The 22,416-nt window shown below is 37.0% G+C and overlaps 1 protein-coding gene and 1 pseudogene across 20 annotated transcripts in view; both read right to left on the bottom strand.

Annotated features, from left to right (window-relative positions):
- Positions 1-22,416, bottom strand: part of NRXN3 (neurexin 3) — a 1,534,711-nt gene that overhangs the window by 607,913 nt on the left and 904,382 nt on the right. The gene's annotated exons all lie outside the window — the stretch shown is intronic.
- Positions 15,452-16,990, bottom strand: LOC144320157 (elongation factor 1-alpha 1 pseudogene; annotated as a pseudogene).

The following is a 22,416-nucleotide window of genomic DNA, read 5'->3' as shown; positions in this document are numbered from 1 at the left end:
TCCTCCTAAGTGACTGCTTAACAGTCCCTGATACGGATTTATTGTAATTTACTCAACAGTTCCATTTCCCTCTTTGTGGACATTTATTTAGCATTTCTTTTTTTAAACCTCTATAAAAAATTATAATAAAATCCTGAAGAATGCACACTTTAATACTGAGATTTTTATTTCTATGAAGTAGATTCTCATGTTATGATTCCTGAGTCAAAGAGTAGATGTATTTTAATTTCAACTGATATTGCTATACAAAAGTTGATCTTTACTTTTTAAAAATGTAAAATAAGTCAGAAATTTTTCTGTACCTTGAGCAGCAGTAGGAGTCAGCACATATAAATTTATGCCCATCAGTTCAATATAAAGTGACAGCTTATTGTCACTTAAATTTGCAATTATTTGATCGTTAAGAATATTACATTTTTTCATAGGTTTAAGGTCTACCAGAATGTTTTCTTCTGTGAATTGTTTATTCATATCAGTCACCCATTCTTCTATTGGGCAGCTTTCTCTAGTTATCATTTTGCAAAAATTCTATGTATAATCCATCTTCATTTGTTTGTGAGAGGCACTGCTAGCCACCTATTCAGAATTAATATCACACTTCTCCCTATAAAAGAACTTTAATTCTGGGGTGCCTAAGTAGCACAGTCAGTTAAGTGTCTGATTGTTGATTTAGGCTCAGGTCATGATCTCAGGGTCATGAGACCAAGCCCCATGTCAGGCTCTGGGCTCAGTGCAGAGTTTGCTTTAGATTCTCTCCCTGCCTCTCTCAAATAAATACATAAATACATAAAATACATAAAATCTTTTTAAAAAATAACTTTAATGCTAAAGTTAAAACATGCCCAGATTAAAGAAACAAAACCAACAATGAAATAAATTGCAGTAACCAGTCTTCTTTTCAGCTCAGATAGACACAGTTATGGCAAAGGAATATAAAAGAACGCCACAGGATGAGACTTTCAGGTAATGTCTTTTAAAAGATGCAAATTTAGCTGGTGAGTGCTTTATGCTTTCACTCCTTCTACATTTCCTTCCAGTAATTTGGACCTGATCCTGAAGGTGGATAGCCTTTTAGCAAACATGAAATGATAAACATGAACATGCAGGGCCCTAGTCAAGAGGGATACTTGGGATTAAAGAAAAGGATTGCTGCATGAACTCTGGTTTGCTTACCCTCTGACTTCTTGTTACATGGCAAACATTTACACATCTTCAGTTACAACTGCTTTCAATCCTAATGAATATATTTAATGATAACATTCCCAAATATATCATTTACATATTAAAATGCAGTGGTATCTTTTACTATATTTTTTCCTTAAAAATGTATATGTTGACTATTTTCTTTTTCCTTTTTTAAATATTTTATTTATTTATTCATGAGAGACTCACAGAGAGAGGCAGAGGCATAGGGAAAAACAGGCTCCCTGCAAGGAGCCTGATGTGTGACTCAGTCTCGGGCCCGGGATCGTACTCTAAGCCAAAGGCAGACACTCAACTGCTGAACCACCCAGGTGTCTCACTATTTTCTTTTTTATATTACAGCAACTGGGATTCCTCTTTTGGTTAGAAATATTTCAACCAATCACTAGGTTGTACATATAGTCCAAATTATTTTCCAAAATTTTTGGTACTTTTTTTTGTTTTAATCTTTAAGTCTTTAATTCATGTGGAACTTCTTTTGCTTATAGAATAAGACAGATACCCAACATTATCTTCTTCCATACAGATGGTAAATTATCCCTCTCTCATTTGTCAAATAAACACTTTCCATCTCTCCACTAAATTGTGATAACAATTAAATTACCATTTATGCTGGGGACTGTTTCTTCTCTCTTCTTTTAATCTGTTTGCCCACTTCTATGCCAGGACATGCATTATTTTTTTTTTTTTATTTTGATGGTTTTGTATTGGAATTATAAGGTAGAGTCCTTCCTTAAAATCTTCTTTCTTATATTTCTTTTGGCTACTCTCAAACATTAATTCTTTCATATAAATTTTAAGATTACTCTGAGCCATGGAAAAAAGTCACCAGCAAGAGATTTTACTTAGAATTGCAGTGGGGAGTCACTGAATATGAAATATTCCATCCAAGGCCTTAGCCCATCTGTCATTTGGCCAGATATTGCTTATTTATTTTTATGGTTTAAAAAATAAATATGGGTTCTTCTATTTTGTTAAATATCCCTAGGTATTTAAGAAGTTTCTGTTGTGAATTGTCTGTAGCTAGTTGTCTCAGACAAGAGTAACAAATACATTTCTTTTCTTTCTTTCTTCTTTGTCTCCCTTCCCTCCTTCATTTTTTTTCCTTCCTTCTGTCTTTTCTCTTTCTTGTGGAGGTATTCAACATTGTTAAAAATAAATGCAATAGAATGAAAAGATAAACTGATCAAAGTAAATATGAGGGAAAAATATAAATTTATCTCCTTTTTACTGACACCTCAAAGGTTATTGTTTTTCTCTTCACTCTACAGATAAAGGCAATTGAAGTTCAATGTCATGGTCTGGTCAATATCACAGCCAGGATTCAAACCCAGGACTGCATGCCTCTAGGGCTTTGGCTTTTCCCTAGCATGTTATTGCTGCTCTATGGCAATTTTCCCCAGATATTTCTTCATTTAATATAATACTTGCTTCTTATGTAGAGGCATTAAGAATAACTAACACAAATGTTAAAGGTATAAAGAAGCTTCTAAATATGCTTTATTCAATAAGAGAGGTCTTCCCTGTGTTTACCATGCCATATTTATTTAATTTTTAACATTTTATTTATTTATTTATGAGAGAGAGAGGCAAAGATATAGGCAGAGGGAGAAGCAGGCTCCCCAAGGAGAGCCCAATGTGGGACTCGATCCCAGGAACACAGGATCATGCCCTGAGCCAAAGGTAAATGCTCAACCACTGAGACACCCAGGTGTGCCTCACCGTGCCATATTTAGAATATGTCCTCTCATTTTTAGGATTGTTGAAATATTAAGTTAAACATTTCTTCCTAGTTTTAGATGGACTTAGATAATATACTTACCTTCCTTTTACTCTTAAAATTTACAATTGCCCACAGCAGAGCCTGTTGGACTTTACCCCATTTGGGAATTATTTTTCAATGTATAAATAAAAATAAATAAAGCAAAAAAAAAAAAAAGAACTTCTTCTGAAGAACAAAAACTCAAAATTCAGATGCAGAGTTATTTCTCTTGGCTATAATTCTGTTTCCATATATTTTCAACAACAGACAAACAAAGGGAGGTAGAAGAGCAAAAATGCCTGACACATCTGTACATGTATGCATTTAAAAGTTTTGTCTACCTTTAAATGTAAGATGAGCTATCATTTGGTACCCATCCACCCCTGCTGTATTCTACAGGGGGTGGGATGATGTCCACATGATATCATTATGCATGATATTTAAATAGTTACACAAGTGACTGTTGCCCATATTTAGACATGGGACTTTCAGGGGACTTTGGGTTTGTTGAATGCAAGAAAATGGAATGAGACTCTGATGAGAGGTAGAAAAGAAACTAAAATGATTTCTTATTCTAACTACTTTATACAACTACTGCTCTAATAACTTCCTCTGACTTTGCTCCAATTTTCCTTGTTCTAAGAGGAAGGGAGAGAATTTGGGGTATACAACTCTCAAAGAAGGAAGAGGAGTAAATATACATCATGTCCTTCCCTCTACCTGCCCTTTCTTCAATGGAGAGCAAAATAAAGAGCTTGTATAAAGGTTTAATTAAGGTCAGAATTAAACCACGGATCCTGCTTCTGTGCCTGGGGGAAGTCAGTGCCTGTTTTTTGAAGTCTAATTTCAAGGGCAGAGTGGAACCTTGTAGAGTGGGTTTTTCCTACTAATTGGGCCCTAAGTGAGAGCCTATGTGTTTAAACTTCTCCTGAAAGGGTTATTTGCATTCCTCTCCTCTTCAGAAACATACTTTAAAGGAGAAATAATCCTCCTCTTGAAAAGTATTATTTTGAGGTTTGACAGTCCTTTCTTTGTGACAGGCCCAGATTAGTGATCCAGGAAGCCACTGAGTAATGTCCCAAACTCAAGATGTTGTGTCCATTGAGGCATCAAGAAAACATAATCATCTCTTGAAATTGTGACTACCTCAAATTCCTGTAGGGATTGCACCACACAGAACATAAATTATTTTGAGATATCTGGAATAACTAAAACAGCTAGATTATAAAAATGGAGAAATAAATGCACAGAGATAGGGGAAATCTGGAGTGGAATAAGGGCATGGCTTCTTGCTGAATCTTTCCCCAACAAAAAAATCCAGGTGGTGCATTCTCTTTGTACCTTTGCCCATACCTTCAGTGATGGAGGATGATTTTTCTACCCCTTTAAGGCTCAGCTCAAATTTCAACACCTCCATGAATATCTATCTACCCAGTTTTCAGATACCTCCTTCTTCTCCACATATCTACATGACATATTATGGATAGCACCTATTTGATATAAATATAGCAATATGAATGATTACTTTACTTGGAATTCTGGAATTATAAGAAAACTAAAGGACCAACCTTATTTGATCACTCATTTTGCATATTAAAAAATCACTTCTTGGAGATGTTAAGTAATTTAAGTCATACTGACAACTTTTTTTTCAAAAAGATGTATTTATTTATTTTTGAGTGAGAGAGAGAGAGCACAGAAGGTAGGGGAGAGGGAGGGGGATACAAAAAATCTCAAGCAGACTCCTCGATGAACATGGAGCCCAACACAGGGCTCTATGTCTTAACCCTGAAATCATGACTTGAGCTGAAATCAAGAGTCAGATGCTTAACCAAGGCACCGCCTAGGCACCTCTACACTGACAACTATTAATTGGGTATCTCTTCTCTTTAGCCATACTACAGGCTCTTAGAATGCAGAAGGTCTTATACTTCCTTGCATTCCTTTGTGTTCCAGGCCAATAACTTTCATATAGTAGATGGTCAATAAGGATGGTTTGATTGAAGGACTAACATTAAGCTTGTGGTAAATTTAATTTAACCCAGTACAACCAAAAACTATCTAATGAATATGTATATAAAAGTGTTGTGCAATGTGAAGAAGATAAGTATTCTCAGAGAGTTTGCAATCTTGCATAATAGATATGGGATACAAGCTTATGCCTACCCTAGCTCAAGTCACAGATGATTTATATACTTTTAGATCTAGTCTCTACTGGTTGTCAGGACAATTCTAACCAAAGAAGGGTGTGTTCTTTTTTTTTAAGATTTTTTTATATATTTACGAGAGAGAGAGAAAGAGAGACGCAGAGACACAGGCAAGGGAGAAGCAGGCTCCATGCAGGGAGCCTGACGTGGGACTGGATCCCAGGTCTCCAGGATCAGGCCCTGGGCTGAGGGTGGCGCTAAACCACTGAGCCACCAGGGCTGCCCGGAAGGGTGCACTCTTAAATCTCAGTCTTATCAGTTGGTGGGCCAACAGTGACTATATTTTGGGACACTCAGTGTGTCTTCCCTATCACTATTTCCTCACCTGGACCTTAAGTTTCTTTCTGGGACTAGAGCCTCCCATGAAACCTACTATGGTTAGATGAAGCCCTGAAAAATTGTTTTCAATTTATACCACTTTAAAGTATGCTTATAAACAACAGGAATCCATTCAGTGAGTAATGAACATTCAGAATAAAATTTCAGGAACAAAATTCTCTAGGCTATGAGAGAAGACCTGAAGGTCATAAAGATAGGCTAATTTGAAAAGTATCTGGGACATACTTTTTCCAGACTCAAGTGAGACAGAAGTGGTGAAGGGTAAGGATAATCACTTCTGAGATAATGAAAGGTGAAAAAAAAGACCAGATTGAAACATTTTGATAATTTCAGTAAGAGTCTGTAAGTGATGAGGTTTGGTTAGGTATATGGACACTAAAGGAAATGAAAAATCCTTACACAAATTATTATGGAAATTAGATATTAAGCTATTAAGTCTATAAAAACACTAATGAAAGAAGTGTTAAAGTGCAGAGACCTCATGTAAGATCTTGTGTGACTTTCACAATTGATGAAGGTGGTGCATTCCGATTGTGGCAATGGTAGAGTGACAAGAGTTGAAGGAAAGAGATGGAATGAATGTAGGGTTCCAATGAGAACTTAAAGTCCCAATGAGTAGGATGCAGGCTTTGAGAGGCAGAGAGTAAAGACAGACGAAAGGGAAGGGAAGTGATGAGGTGAGAACTAGGTAATAACTGAAGGAAGGTGATTGACATGGAGGGTGTGGAGGAACTTTGATGCTTTAAAAGTGCCATTTGCATGAATGCTGATATCTCTGAATATGCTTGCCAAGGATAGAATGACAAAGTCAAAGAGCCAAAGTATCAATGCCACTGTGGAGGAGAGACATTTATTCATGAAAATGTAGTTTAGAAAAAGAGCATGCATGTCAAAGGGTCAATAACAATTTTCACTCTTCTGAACTAAAATAAACGAACAAACAACTCAACTAAATAAAACCAAAAAATGTAGCATCTTTCAACACACACAAGATGAGATTCTATCTTAATGTCTCAGTTATCATATTCAAAATCCCAAGGCCATTAATTCTCATAAATTTCCATTTCCTACAGATGAACTTTTGTGTGACTCACAATAAACTCTTTGGGAAATCTGCCCATTGTAATCAATGCAGCAATAAGAGTAAAGATGAAAAGAAGAAATGGATCTGGATGGATGCGTCAGTGATTAAATTAGGTTTGACCCTCAAACTGAGAATGAGTCAGTTTGATGAAAGACCATTTGTACTATCTTTTAACTGTTCCACATTCCTAAGCAGTTTTTTTTTTCTCCTCACTACAATGAAGAGGCTCTCGGAACAACCAAGTATATAAAATAAAATCACATGTGACCCCCCCTCAAAAAATAAGAAGTAAGCCAGTATTAGAATTAAAGACAGCTACAAAAGAAACTGTATAAGGGCATGTGTTTCTAATATTGCAGCACGTAGAACATTCTCTCCCTGATCCTCCATTGCATTGAGATGGCCATTTGTAAATCATTTTTAATTGTCTTATTAAGCAGCTTAGAGTGCAGCAATCAAAAGCTTGTGGTGATGTGAGACCTGGCACAGCCATCAGGCACGGATCAGCAGTCAGGATAATAGAAGATGCAGGATTATATAACCACTGATGGTCAGCAGGGAAGGTGATTTGGAGAGAAAGTAGTACATTGTTGATTCTGAAGAGATGCTGATCTCAGACAATATGAAACTTGACATTATGGTTCCAGGGAATGGAGACCCCTCTCCACACATGCACACATATCAGCCACCTGCAGTCTGATGACTGCACTGGGAAAAGCCAAATTTCAAAAGCAGTGATCTCTTTTCAAGGAGAAATTTCTCATGTAGTGTTATGAATCATGACATAAAGGATTTGCAAAACAGGCCCCAAAGGTTAGAAGGGGGAAGGAAGGAGTTAGGAAAAGAAAGAAAGGGAGAGAGATAGAGAGAGAGAAGGAGATAAAGTGTGTGTGTGTGTGTGTGTGTGTGTGTGTGTGTGTGTGTGTGTGTAAACTCCCTAAAACTAGATCAGGAAGTTGGATTCTTGCTTTAATGAGAACATACGAAAGTGCATGAGAGTCGAATCTTTCTTTGAGACAAAATGCAATTGTAATTCCATGAAAACAATTTTCTGAGGTGAGTGCATCATGTCACAACTTTGTGATTTACAGTTATGACATCTTTAGACTCAAAATAGATCAAAGATTCTTTCTCATTCCTCTATAGACTTAATTGTCTTACACTGACCTAAAGCATCCCATGAAAAAAGCAGCAAACTTCTGAATTAATTATTATGCCACTTCAGGCAGTAGCAAGAGCCAACAGTCTGTGGTCATCTGAAGAGAGGCTGGCAAACACATGCTATGCTGAGTTCCTAACTGAGGGATCCAATGAAATATTCTACTCTTCATGAACCACTTCTTACTACACAATAACTATTTTCAACTCAACTACCAAGAGTTTGGCCAAAAATGAGGAACATTCAAAGAAAGAATTTATGTATTAATGGCAATGCATTTGTAAGCACTTTAAGAGAATTTTGTTTTAATACAACATTAGTGAGGGGAAATGTCTGGTCTCCTAGATTTATAGTTCCCAAATTATGTGCTGCAACATAAATAATACATGGTTTTGATTTTTTCTCTTGATTTCCTAGCCATAGGCAAAAATATTTTGAGTCTTTTTTCATACACATTTGGCCTTATCCGAGAAGGAAACCACAAAAATTTCAGTAAGGACAGTATTTGCCAAATGTTGCCACAGTCTTAGAAAAGTCAGGATTACTATGAATTTTTCTGAGCAATGATTCATTAATTTCTTTTAGCTTGAGTTCTAAATAAATTTGGTCAAACATATAATATAAGTAATCTCATTTGTGGGAAGTAAGCATGGATAAAGGGGAAAGAATGAGAAGAATTTCTCATATAGGTATTCTTTCTCATTTCCATTAAGGGATAATCTCTTCCCCCAAATATCCCTCTCTAGGTTTGACCATGGGAGTAGTATTTCAGAAGCATTTTGGTAAAATATCCTAGAAGTTTCTCCATAGAAATTATGAAGATTCCACAAATGGCCATATTATATAACTTTTCCAAAAGTGATTCAATTAAATAAAGTAAAATTTAAATGATTTGACCAGACACATATTTACCCTTACAATGGAAATAGAGGAAACATAAAAGGTTATATACAAGCAGAGATGTCACATTTCTATTGTTAGGAATTGTCCAGGTCATGCTTGAGTGTCCAGGATGATCTCAACTTATTGGGTACAGGCTAAGTATAGCATCCCTGATCTTGGTTTGGCTTTATCTGAAGTGTATATCTACACTAAAGGCCCTAAAATTGTGTATTAGAGCAGACATACAAATTAGAGTTGAGAAGTGTAGCTTTAAAAAGAAAAAAATGATGACAGATCTAAAGAGTGATGCAAAGTCTTACATAAAAAATTTAGTCATAAGATTAGTAACCAGAAAAAATCAGAAGTAAACCAAAGTAAGAGCAGTCAGGCCAGTAAGTTATTTAGGACTAGGATGAGAACAATGTATAGGATCAAGAGGAGTATTTTATGTAGTGCTGGCTGAAAAGGTTCAGAATGTCTTAACAGTTTAAAGGAGACACAGAGGATAAGGATAACAGTATGGCTCTTGCTGCTACTGTTGCTATTAATATTTTATGTTATAACAATTATTTTTAAGCATACAGTATTCTTTAAAAGTGTAAGAAAGGGGCATGATTTTATCCACTTTGTGCCATTTTGTTCAGCTCATTAAATAAAAGAAATTGATTTGGCAGAGCTAATTTTGTAATTAAAAAGCTTATCATGGCTTTCTGTAATGAGTTAAGTAAACAGACAGTAATTCAGTTATAATATTTACATAGTTTATACCAGGGGATGTCTGCTTACTAAATTAAATAATATGGAAGAAGGAGGAAGAGACCATTTAAAATGGAGGTGAACAGAATATACCAAGGACAAGAAGGAATTCAGACAGGCAGGTCATCATTGTATTTTTTATATTGGTGCCAGGTCAGGAAGTTAACTATTTGTAACTCCCCTCAGAGGGAAAACATGGTAGCAGGTGACCTCATTAGATGGTTCCCATGAACTCTGGCTCATCTCTCTTGAGAAAGCAGGTAAATAATCTACCTGAAATTAAAGACACCAGATTTTTCTGTTCTCATAAAAGTAATTACTTCTTTCTGATCCCAAAGAACTCCTTGGAAATGTCTATTCACCTATGCTTGAAGAGGAGCATAGTAACTGCTTAATGAAGGAGCAAAGAGGACAGTAGTTGAGGAAATAGTTGGAAACCTACCAAGCCTCTGTACACTATAACTGCTCAAATGGCAATCTCCAAAAGTCTTGATAAGTTTATTTTTGTAAAAGGTGTCAAAGTAACTGTCAGTTCCACCACTGATCAGGACCTCTGTTTGAATGTCCTGTAAAAGAGGAAACCCATAAAGATTAACATCCCTGAATTACTGAATTTGAATGTAATTAAGAGAGAGATAGATATATGGAAGGCAAGGGAAGGGAAGACAAGAGAAAGGAAGAAAGGAAGAAGGGGGAAGGATGGGTAGGAAGAGGAGAGGGGAAAAGGGGGAGGGGAGAGGACAGGAAAAGAGAAGGGAGGTGAAATGAGGTAAGGACTGAAGAGGAAAGATAGGAGAGAAGAGGAAAGAAGCCACTGCTTCAATGCCATAGCACCTGGCTTTGTTATTATATTTGGTGATTCAAGCAATGATAAGGCCCAAACTTTTTTGCCTTGAAAATATAGGCAAACCCATTGCCTCAGGTAATTGAGCTGCAGTTAGAAAAACTACTCAAAGCCCTTTGAAAATTACTGCCTTGGAATAAACCCCAGGGCTCTAATTTAAATTGTAGATGTTCTTCGGTTTTGGATTATAGTTTGGGCTACTTTTTGCCACCTGTCTCTACTATTATTTTACTAAATTATGTGGGAGCCCATTACTCCAGTGCCTTGATTACAAAGTCAGTGCAAGTCAAAGGATTCCAGCCCCTTTCCTTGGCACCCTATGTCAATACTCATGAAAGCTTAAGCAATTCAGAACCATGGATAGCTCCCTGCCTCCCAAAGAAAAGAAGGACTCCAGATCTGAATCAGCTCTGTCATTTTAATCACACATGGAGTGCATCAGAACACAGAGCAAATAATCACCTTTATTCAACTGAGAGGCTTTCAGCAGTGAGTTAAACATCCTTGGACTTTAAAAGATAATTTCAAAACACATACTTTACCAAAAAATGCCCAACCGTATTTGTTCTTTCAATCACACCAAAAATGATATTGTAAATTCAATTTAAATAATCACTATGTGTCAAAGATATGCCCTGGCAGGATATTTTTGCCTGGTGATCTATATTGGAAAATACTGATTGAAGCAACCAGATGTCAAATGTCTCTTACCTTCAGCATAAAGTCAACAGAGGCAAAGTCTCTTAGATTCTAGAATGCAAAATTTTCTAGAGTCTGGAATTAAGAAGTATATATAAACTCCTGTAAGTATCAACTTTACAAATATTTCCTAAAAGTCAATTATGTTTCATGTCACAGTTGAATAGGAACATGTCTCAAGGAAAATAAAGTTTTAGGATATGCTCCAATTGGCCTTCTTTGCTCCCCCATCCCCAAGATAAATTGTGGTGCTACTTAAAAGAGGACAATTAATCTCTAAATATAGATATCCAATCATATGCATTATTCAAAAAGGAGGATTAGAGTCTTTCGGTAAGCATTGCAAGGTGTATGGCTTAAAAGCAAATGTTAGGATAGTCCCTTTACCAATAGACAAAAGAGAAGACCTCTTGCATCATTATCTATAGGTCCTCTCCATGCAGACCTACTGTGAAGTTTACTGAGTATATCCATAAACTGGCCAATTGGAGAATATAGGAAATAACTAAGTATCTCTGGTTAAAGGATGGTCATGGCCTTTTATAAAGCTCTTCCACACCATTGTCTACTTGGATCTGCTTTCCCTTCTTGGGCTACACCAGCCTTACCACCATGTGCCATCTGTCAGTTTTTGCCTATAACACGTGAAGCCTCTTAAGTGTCTGAGTATCATTTTAGATCCTATTTTTCAGGTTAAAAGCAGTAAATTGCAGATGGCAAGTGTTTTTTCTTTCCCCTTTCCTTGAGATTATTGAAAGCTGGGGTAATTTTGTCGTGAGTCACGTTAAAAAAAGAACAAGTGATGTTATACAGCACCTACTCAATATGAATATGTGCAAAGAACAGCCATCTACCCAGCCATCCATTCAGCAAAGGAGGGAGGGATTTTGCTTTGCTTTAGGTGACAGATTTTGGAGTGAGAGTGTGTGTAGTTCAGTGTGCCCTGTAAGCACAATCAGAAACTGTGTGAGGATGCAAGTGGAAAAAAAAAAAAAAGCAACACAATTGATGGAGCACCTATAATATGTTGAATTATGCTAAGCACTACACAGAATGGATTCATTAAAAAAGCTAAGAAAGAGGAGATCCAGGTCAGAGAAAGGGCTAAAATCACTATGGCAATGACAATTTCACTCACAGACAAACTAAGATTAATAATTTCTGTAAAGAGTTTTTTTTTTCCTTTTATATGTTTATTTTAAATTTCTGAGCTTAAAAATTTCAGCTTCTACTTAACTGCTGAAATTTAAGAAGCCCCTGAAATAACTTTCATTGTTGAAATCAGGCTATTTATAAGTATCCTTGAAGGAGTAGTATCATAGCAGAGGTTAAAGACTGATAAGGAAAAGTTATAGACAATGCTGGAGCCCAGAAAGGAAGATGGTGCCCCAACTTCTAACCAGCTATGGGACTTCCTTCCAAGTCATTCCATTTTACTGAGATCTAAAGAGGTCTAGGTTTATAACACTTATGATTCCTGGTAGCATTATATTCTATAACCCATCTCTTTTTAAGGAATTTTAACTTGAAGTTCTCAGTAGATGACATTTGAAAGTTTCTCCAATCTTAACTCTCTAACTCATTTAAAATTACCCATGGATGATGATTCCTCACTGGAGTCAACCTGTATCCTCAATTCTTGCTATAACTTTCAGAACATAGCTAAAACATAAATGTACATGATTAGATCTACTTAATTATGCTGCTACCCTTAAAGTTGGGCAATGATGAACGAGGAGTCAACATATATAAAAACGCAGAAACAACTAAGGGTAGTAAAGAAGAGTGTTTATGAAGTAGGTAGGTAAAACAAGCTGATTTTAGTTAATAATAAGTAACATTAGAGGATCCCTGGGTAGCTCAGTGGTTTAGCACCTGCCTTTGGCCCAGAGCGTGATCCTGGAGTCCCGGGATCGAGTCCCACATTGGGCTCTCTGCGCGGAGCCTGCTTCTCCCTCTGCCTGTGTCTCTGCCTCTTTCTCTCTCTCTCTCTCTCTCTCTCTCTCTCATGAATAAATAAAATATTAAAAAAATAAATAACATTAAACAACATATTCCAATGAATATTTCTTTGTTTGGGTTACAGGAGTAAAAACTTAGATCAACTTCATTCACCATAAGAATAGGTTGTGGGGTTCTTAGAAGGTTTTCTACCCCAAAGTTATCCCACATTAGCCAGTTCATTAGTCTCACTATTAAATATGCAGGAGTAGTGCCTTAAAGCATCAACATATCAATCAGTAATAACTTCTGTGCTTTAGAAAGGTACAGAGTATCCTATACAACTTGAATGGAACAATGGCTTTAGTTGTAGAGAAGTAGAAAAAAAAAAAACTTCCTAGAGAGGGTAAATCTAGAGGGAAGTTTTCCCGTATGAACTAACCATGCATCTCAGTAAGAGTGGAGTAAGGAGCTGAAAATGGGAGGATATGATGGAAACTGAGACAAAAATTAGTATCTTTCAATGTAACCAAAAGCACAATTTACAAAAGAGAACCTGTTTCCAAGAGTGCACCTTTACTCAATTGTAATCCCCATCTCATTGTAGCACAGCAGCACTTCAGGGGTTAAAAAATGCAAATAGGCAGTTTCCTGATTTCCAAGTGGCAGTAGGTGAAAGTGGTGCTTACTAAGGCCCATCACAAATATTCTTTTATAAGGTCTTTTTCAAACCCAAAGTATTTCTCAAAACATTTGTTCTAAGTCCCCCTTTGTATTTTCACTTTTCTCTCCTCAATTATCCATCATAAAAAGTACCCTGAATTCTTTTACCAGTCTAATAGGAAAGCTAAGTATTTGAAATAGTTGTTGATGTGAATTTTAAGTCACTTATCTGTTAAATAATGACACTTATCTCTGGGAGCTCCAAAAGGTTTCAGGACTGTTTCCCTAAGTAGTGATAGGATAACCACTACAATCCAGAGAGAAAAATCTATGAGTATGAACTCTTCTGGCTCATGTCACTACAACACATGTCAAGATGAGGATTTACTGCTTTAATTGTGCAAACACAAAAGTGAGGTGCAAGACCAGCTTATGCTGTTTAAAACAAAACAACAAAACCCTAGAATTCTGGAAACCTAGATTAACCAAAAAACAATCCCAATGTTGTCCATCTCTGTTCTGGTTTCCACAGTGATCCCAGGCCAGCTCAGGCTGGTAAGGCTCCCATCCACTCTGGAAGTCACTGTGCTTGACCAGCACCTTCAGAAAATACACTTCTTTGAGAAGACAATATGATAGACATTTAAACTCAGTGCTAAAATCAAAGTAAAAACATTCAGATGTATATGCTAATAATGCCATCATATTTATACCTTGCTATACACCTTGAAAAACAAGAGAGATTTTATTTGGCCCCAAAGGTTTCAAAACATGTCTTCTCTCTAAGCAGAGGAAGAACTTTCACTAAAGGAAAAAGCAACATAACAGATACCAATTAATAGCAGAATAAGCAGAAAATTTAGAAATTTTCTAAAAATTTAGAAAATCACAAATTTAGAAAATCACAAATTTAGAAAATCCTTAGCCATGGTTCATAACCAAGAGCAATTTTGCAATGTCTGGATATGTTTTTTTTTTTTAAAGATTTTATTTATTTATTTGTTAGAAAGAGAGAGTGTGCAAGAGCAGGGGGTGGGGCAGAGAAAGAGAGAGAACCTCAAGCAGACTTCCTGCTGAACACAGAGCCTGATGCATGGCTTGATCTCACCACCCTGAGCTGAAATCAAGAATCAGACATTTGACTAAGACACTCAGGCACCCCTCTGTTAATATTTTTGGTTGTCATAACTAGGGAGACGTTACTGGCATCGAGTGGGGGAATATCTAGGAATGTTCCTATGTACTCTACAGCCATTTACAATGAAGGATTATCTGGCCCACAAGGTTAATAGTACTGAAGAGGAGACCCTGGCATAAGAAAAGTAGAAGTAGGAATGAGGTAATGATAGAATGAAGTACCAGTGGGAGTCATTGCTGCCAATCTTAAACAGTCTTCTTCACCTGGATTCTGTAGACTTCTGAAATTTTTTCTCTTCCCTGACTTGGTGAATTACCTCAAAATCTTGGATCCAAAATTTGTTTTCACAGTCTTGTTAATAAAATAACATAATTTAAAGGAATTTAAATAAAGCACTACAGAAGGAAGGGAGGGCAAGAGGGAGGGACAGGAGAAAGGGAGGAAGGAAGGAGCTATTTATACTCATTTGAAAAAAAAATGGTTGGTAAAAGTTTTTGTTGTTCTTGTACCTTTTTTTGTTGTTGTTGTTGTTTACCTTGCTTCCTAAATTTAAATTCAAAATATAAAATTTGATCTATAGACACAACAGTTTCAGAATGTTGATCTTCATTTCAGTACAGTAGACTATTTTCTTTTCTCATTAAACTTTTGTTTAATGGGTCTCAAAATTCTGTGACTGATTTTTGGTCAAGTTCTTTCCATTAGAAAGTACTGATTTTAAAAACTAATAACTTAAAATTGCCACACACACACACACACACAAATTGTCCACAAAACATTCTCCTTTCCTTCTGAAGGCTTTACAATGCATTCTTATCATCAACGAGTCTTTTACTATTAAACTTAAATGGCCAATTGACACAAACAGTTCTGAGACTGTTCTTCCACCTCTGATTAAGACTGGGGTGGCAGGTATTGGGGATAATATTCATTTAGCCTTCTGAGCTTTCTGGGCAGACTTGGTGACTTTACCAGCTCCAGCTGCCTTCTTGTCCACTGCTTTGATGACACCCACAGCAACCATCTGTCTCATGTCACGAACAGCAAAATGGCCCAGAGGAGGATAATCAGAGGAGCTCTCAACACACATAGGTTTGCCAGGAATCATATCAACAATGGCAGCATCCCCAGATTTCAAGAACTTGGGACCATCTTTCAGCTTTTTTTCCAGAATGATGATCTATCCTCTTCAGCTCAGCAAACTTGCAAGCAATGTGAGCTGTGTGACAATCCAGCACAGGTGCATATCCAGCACTGGTTCAGCCTTGATGGTTCAGGATAATCACCTGAGCCAGGAAGCCAGCTGCTTCCATTGGTGGGTCATTTTTGCTGCCACCATCCACATTACCACAACAAACATCTTTGACAGCTATGTTCTTGACATTGAAGCCCACACTGTCCCCAGGAAGAGCCTCACTCAAAGCTTCAGGGTGCATTTCAACAGACTTTACTTCAGTTGTAACATTGACCAGAGCAAAGGTGACCACCATGCCAGGCTTAAGAGCACCAGTCTCCACTCAGCCCACTGGGACAGTACCAATACCACCAATTTTGTAGACGTCCTGGAGAGGCAGACACAAGGGCTTATCAGCTGGATGAGTTGTTGGCAGAATGCAATCCAGAGCTTCAAGCAGTGTGGTTCCACTGGCATTCCCATCTTTACGGGTGACTTTCCATCCCTTGAACCAAGGCATGCTAGCACTTGGCCCCAGCATGTCATCACCATTCCAACCAGAAACTGGCACAAATGCTACTGTGTTGGGGTTGTAGCCAATTTTCTTAATGTAGGTGCTGACTTCCTTAACGATTTCCTCGTATCTCTTCTGACTATAGGGTGGTTCAGTGGAATTCATTTTGTTAACACCAACAATTAGTTGTTTTACACCCAGTGTGTAAGCCAGAAGGGCATGCTCATGGGTCTGCCCATTCTTGGAGATACCTGCTTCAAATTCACCAACACCAGCAGCAACAATCAGGACAGCACACTCAGCCTGAGATGTGCCTGTAATCATATTTTTGATAAAGTCTCTGTGTCCTGGAGCATCAGTGATGGCCACATAATGCTTGCTGGTCTCAAATTTCCACGGGGAGGTATCAATGGTGATACCATGTTCACGTTCAGCTTTCAGTTTATCTAAAGCCCAGGTATACTTGAAGAAGCCTTTTCCCATCTCAGCAGCCTCCTTCTCAAAATTTTCAATAGTTTTTTGTCGATCGCACCACATTTGTAAATCAGATGGCCAGTATGGTAGACTGGCCCAAATCTACATGTCCGATGACGACAATGTTAATGTGAGTCTTTTCCTTTCCCATTTTGGTTTAGGTTTAGTGTTGTTGTTTTTTTTTTTAATTATTTATTTATTCATGACAGGCACAGAGAGAGAGAGAGAGGCAGAGACACAGGCAGAGGGAGAAGCAGGATCCATGCAGGGAGCCCGACGTGGGACTCGATCCCGGGTCTCCAGGATCAGGCCCCAGGCTGAAGGTGGTGCTAAACTGCTGGGCCACCGGTGCTGCCCCTAGTGGTGGTTTTCATGACACCTGTGTTCTGGTGGCAAACCCATTGTGAAAAAGAGTGCAGTAGACTTAACATACCTTCCAAAAAACAATGAGATATGACCTCTTAACAAACTTAGTAATCTTTTTTTTAAAAATAGTAAGAGTATCTTAGGAAGGGTTAAGATTGCAGACTCCAGAATCAGATTTTCTGATCTAACTAGTTATATGATCACGGCAAAAATAAATTCCATGTAAACCTTATTTTCCACATCTGTAAAATGGGTACTTTAATAGCATTTGTTTTTTAGAGCTGTTGTAATGATTGAATTAAAATATCCACGTAAAGTTCTTTCCCTGATATCTGAATAAGTAATCATTTAGTACTTTCTTGTCATGGTAGTTGTTTAATACCTATAATGAAGATTTTGGCTTAAAGAAATAAAATCCCTTATTCCTTTAATGAAGACATAAAGCAGAGATTTTTTTAAAAAATAAAACTTAAATAATACAGCTTCCCAGAAATTTGGGTCACATTATTGAGAATATCCATGATAAAGATAAAATTCCCACATTCTATCAGAATAGGTGTATACCCCAACGTTTGTGACTATGCTTGATGTGTTAAATGAAGTTATAAAGAAGAAAAGACTCAATTCCAAATCACACATATGCAAAATTATTAATTTTTTTCTTTCAATCCTCATTTCTTTATAGAGAAGTTTGGTGCTTACAAGTCTTTAAGAGTTCTCAGACTTATCAATTTCCTTTCTCTCTCCCTTCCTTCCTTCCTTCCTTCCTTCCTTCCTTCCTTCCTTCCTTCCTTTCTTCTTCCTTCCTTCCTTCCTTCCTTCCTTCCTTCCTTCCTTCCTTCCTTCCTTCCTTCTTCCTTCCTTCCTTCCTTCCTTCCTTCCTTCCTTCCTTCCTTCCTTCCTACTAATAGAAGAGTAGGATTTGGGTTTTGGTAGGCTACAAAATACAGCTAATACATAATAACATGTTTTCTTATTGCTTATTTTTACCATTATCTTTTATTTATGAGAAGTGCTACTATTTTCTATTTACCTTAAAGTTATATATTTTGCTTTTAAAATGAATATAGTTATTTTAAGTAAAATAAGTCAGCTTAAAGAAGATAGTTAAGTAAATAATAACACAGGTGATGAGTGGGTATGGCGAAAATGGTGATGGTGATGGTATTCAAATGGCACAAAGATAAAAAATATTACATAACCCTTTTGCTCATCTTTGAATGAGTATCAAATCATGTCAATTCCATGGGTTATTGTGTATTCTGTATTCTATCATTTTGCTTAATATTTCACCAAAGAATATAGGAAATATTCATAATCTTCAAAAGCTAAGTATTTTTTTTAGGTTTGGAAGTGTCTTGTGATGGACCCATCCATTCTAAAACACAGTTTTAAATTTCTATTCTCCAGTTCTAGGCAGATACTCATCAGGGAGGAAGCAAGGGTCAAGGGTAAAGAAAGGATGCTCCATGTGACACCAATTTTCTGTGATGAGGAGGAAAAAGTCCAGAACTTCACAATGAATAGGATGCCACCACCTCTTGAATGAAAGGTAACCTCTGAGATGGCCTCTCGATCTTTGTATACTCACAAGAAATCCACAAGGGAATATAAAAAAGGAATGGAAACGTGTCCAGCAATCTGACATTCTGCAGGTTTTAGGCTTGCCTGCCCATCAGTCAAAGAATAGAGATTCAGTTTTATAAATGAAAGTGAAGAAATTTTACTTGCTTTTTACTAAGCTGAATTTGATCATATTTCAATATCATCCAAATAATAATCATAACACTATAAATTTAATGATAGTATATTTTATTATTCTGTGCTTTATAATCTTTATGGTCTTTTTGCCCACATTAGCTCTTTGGATCATCAGAAGGTCTCATGATGTAGGCAGGGCAGGTATGATGGCAATTTTACAGATGAGAAAACTGCAGTCTGGAGAGGTTAAATGAGGTCTAGAAAGGCCAAGCCACATATCAAACGTCCTACAGCAGCCTGGCAGGTATCATAAATGTGTATAAGCTTGCCATAATAAAACATGGAGTGATAGGGCCTGAGGCAAAAGCTGAGTCCACATGACCTATCAGAAAACATTCATAATTTCAAATGTTAAAAAAAAAAATGTTGCCAAATAGCACATATTTGTGGGGCAGATTTTACTCTTAGGAAACCAGTTCACTCCTTCTGGTTGTCAGTGGAGTTGAGGCTACACAGCTTATGTTTGCACACCAGTAGAAAAGCCTTTTGCTTTCCAAATTAACCAAATTGAATTGTGTGGTACACAACTGTGCAATTGTCTCTAAACTATCCTAGTCTATAGGTATATAAGAAAATATAGAATAATCAAGTGAGGTGAGAGGCACAAGCAAGTACTAAGGAATATGGGATCCACATGGGAAAGGCTTTACAGGCTATTGATGAGCTCCATGCTCTTTGCATAATGGCTAGCTAACTTTGCCTGCCCACAGCTCTATTAAGAGCCCCAGACAACACAAATACTGTCATTCAGACTTCATCTGTGAGACTGCTGTTCCTTCCAAGTCTAGATTTTCAGCTTCATAGTGGTTCAGTCTTACATTTTCTCTTCAGGGTTTCTACCAGGCTTGAGCTTCTGCATTTCAAATACAAAATAAACTAAAAACTCACTGAGGAGATGAAGTGGTGGTGGTGGGGGCGGGGTGGCAAATCTCTAATAAATTAGCAACACGTAGTTTATTATAATATACTTAAGAAGACAAGCAATGAAGAGGTCTTCCAAGAAAAAATGTTAGAGATCTTGTAGCTGTATACCCTCACAACCCAGGAAATCAGTGAGCTAACCTGGGTTTAGATTTTCCTCATGATAACATTTCAGTAAAAGTGATTGAGGTACTTCAGTTGAAAGTTCCCAAGACAAGGATCTCACTGATGTATTATTAAGCCCTTACACAATAGCTCAATGGGTAAAATAAATGCAAGGTTAGGAGTTTTCTGCTCTGACTGCCTGAAAATTAACTCTCTCTCTCTCTCTTTCTGTCTCCAATAATAGTAATAGTAATAATAGTTACTACACCAACAACAAATAATAACAGCTTATCTCTGAAGCTTTCTTTTAAGTTACCTCCCTTCCTAAGTACACATATAAAATAATATTTCTAAATTTGTCATACTCCTTTTTCCAAACAAAGGAAGAAAATCTGGCTTATATTTCAAAAATCGTTTTATGAAGATGGAGAAATGTTTTGAAAACAGTTGTGTTTAAATAGCTCTAGACGGATATATTGAAGTTAGGGTGTGATGAGCCAGTTGTTAGGTTGCGTGTGTCAGTTTTTTGGGGATCCCAGATAGTTGTTTCTAGTCTTCAACTAGTTGACTATGAATACAATTCAAAAGTATTCTCTCTGTGCTCCTAGCACTTAGCATAGTAATGATTATCAAGTGAAATAATAAGGAAGAGCACAGTGTTTGCTGAAATCCTTGTTCAAAATGGCAAGTGGCTCATAGTTGAAAATAGACCCAAATACATAATATGGGAAAATAAAAGTAGCTAGAGAAAAAAAAATACGGATGAAATACACCTAATTATGAGCACAGCTGTTTTAGAAGGATAGGAGTAATTATTTTTTTTAAACTCTTATTTCCAATTTTTAAAAATATAATGAGAACATATTACTTTTATTGCATAAAAACATAAAATGATATTTTTGAGAGTAAAATAAAGTACACTGGCTTCCAAACATTGTGAGTTAGAAAACTAATGTGTCATAAAATCATTGATAACATAATGGAGAGACTTAGGTTGAGTATATGCACTCGGAGCCAGTCTTCTTGGCTACCAAAAGGCTTTTTGTTACGTATTTGGTGGCTGGATCTACCCTTGAAGGACCTCACACATAGGTGAAGTTCCAATCTCTCAGAGGCTGGTTTCTATGAGGCCCTGCATGTTTGAGCTACTAATTTGAGATGTACATTGGTTAGGGCTATTTGTAAAATATTTTAATAAATAAATATCTTCTGTATAACTACCAAAAGACTTATCAAAGTATGACCATATTTTTAAACCAAAGAACTTTCAGAAGAATATTTTCCTGTTTATGGAATAGGAGACTTGTCAATTTTTTTTTTTAATTTGCATGAAGCATCACTCATCACCTGTGTTACTGCACTGGAAACTTGAACTTCTGTTGATTTACTGGCTTGCATAGTCACCACCATGTGGTGTCTGCCTTCAGTTAAGGGACTGGGGGTTTCAAATGATTTTGATTTTTTAGTAAAATTTTAAATTGCATAACAAATTTAGTTTGCCTTCTTGAAGTTTATGCTGCTTGTATTTAATGAGGCTATAAGTTCTTTTAATTCTTTTTTGCTCTAATTGGGTTAATGGCATCTGCAGAGAAACAGCAGCCTTTATTTTTAGCTTGTGTGGTGGATCTCCTGGGAGGTGGCTGTATCTCTGCGGTAGCCAGGTCAGATAGCAACGCGCATGGAAGGTGGAAAATTGTACTATAAAGTGGGAGTGCGAAGTGGTAGCTTTGGTTAGATGCAAGAAGCTCCTGCCTCTTTCTCTGGATGTCACTCTGTGTGGGAACATGTCCAGGCATTAATTGGGGGTGACAGTCAGATCTTATCTCACCCTTACTTACTCATTGTGAAAACAGGCTTAAGAGAAGTGCTGAGTGCCTCTGCCAAACCTCTCTCTCTGCACCTCCCAACACACCACACTGTAATACTTCTGATAGAGGTGGCAGGGAAGAGGATTGGGTACAGGAGGCTGTTGGCAAGCACTAGGGCAAAAAACAAGAAATTTTCATTCTTCATTCCATTTTAAGAATTGGATCTAACCTTGATTAATATTGAAACTGATCTCCACTACCAGGCAATAGGTCCCAGGAAGAAAATTAAGGAATGATCATCAGGAATCTCCTTGAAGACACCTGAACCCATGGTTTGTGGTGTAGGTACAATAGTTATTTCAAATACATGCAAAGATTTAGAATGGCCAATGCTTGGTTTGCTTCTCTGTGTCTCCTGTGAGAACACTGCTAACAATGACAACAAAACAATGATATATCATCGTAGGGCACCTGATTTCTTCTGGAAGAGGGATTCCAGAAATAACTAATCACCCATGCCCTAAGCCACTCTCTTCCCCAAATAAATAAAAATTTGAACAAAGCTAGTGCTGCCTTAGACCTACTTTTTCTTCCCTTTCCACTAGCCATGGTTCTA

The sequence above is a fragment of the Canis aureus genome, chromosome 9 (assembly GCF_053574225.1).
Source record: "Canis aureus isolate CA01 chromosome 9, VMU_Caureus_v.1.0, whole genome shotgun sequence".
NCBI classification, from domain to species: domain Eukaryota; kingdom Metazoa; phylum Chordata; class Mammalia; order Carnivora; family Canidae; genus Canis; species Canis aureus.
Note: the sequence above shows the minus strand (reverse complement) of the source record. Positions and strands in the feature narration are given on the sequence as shown.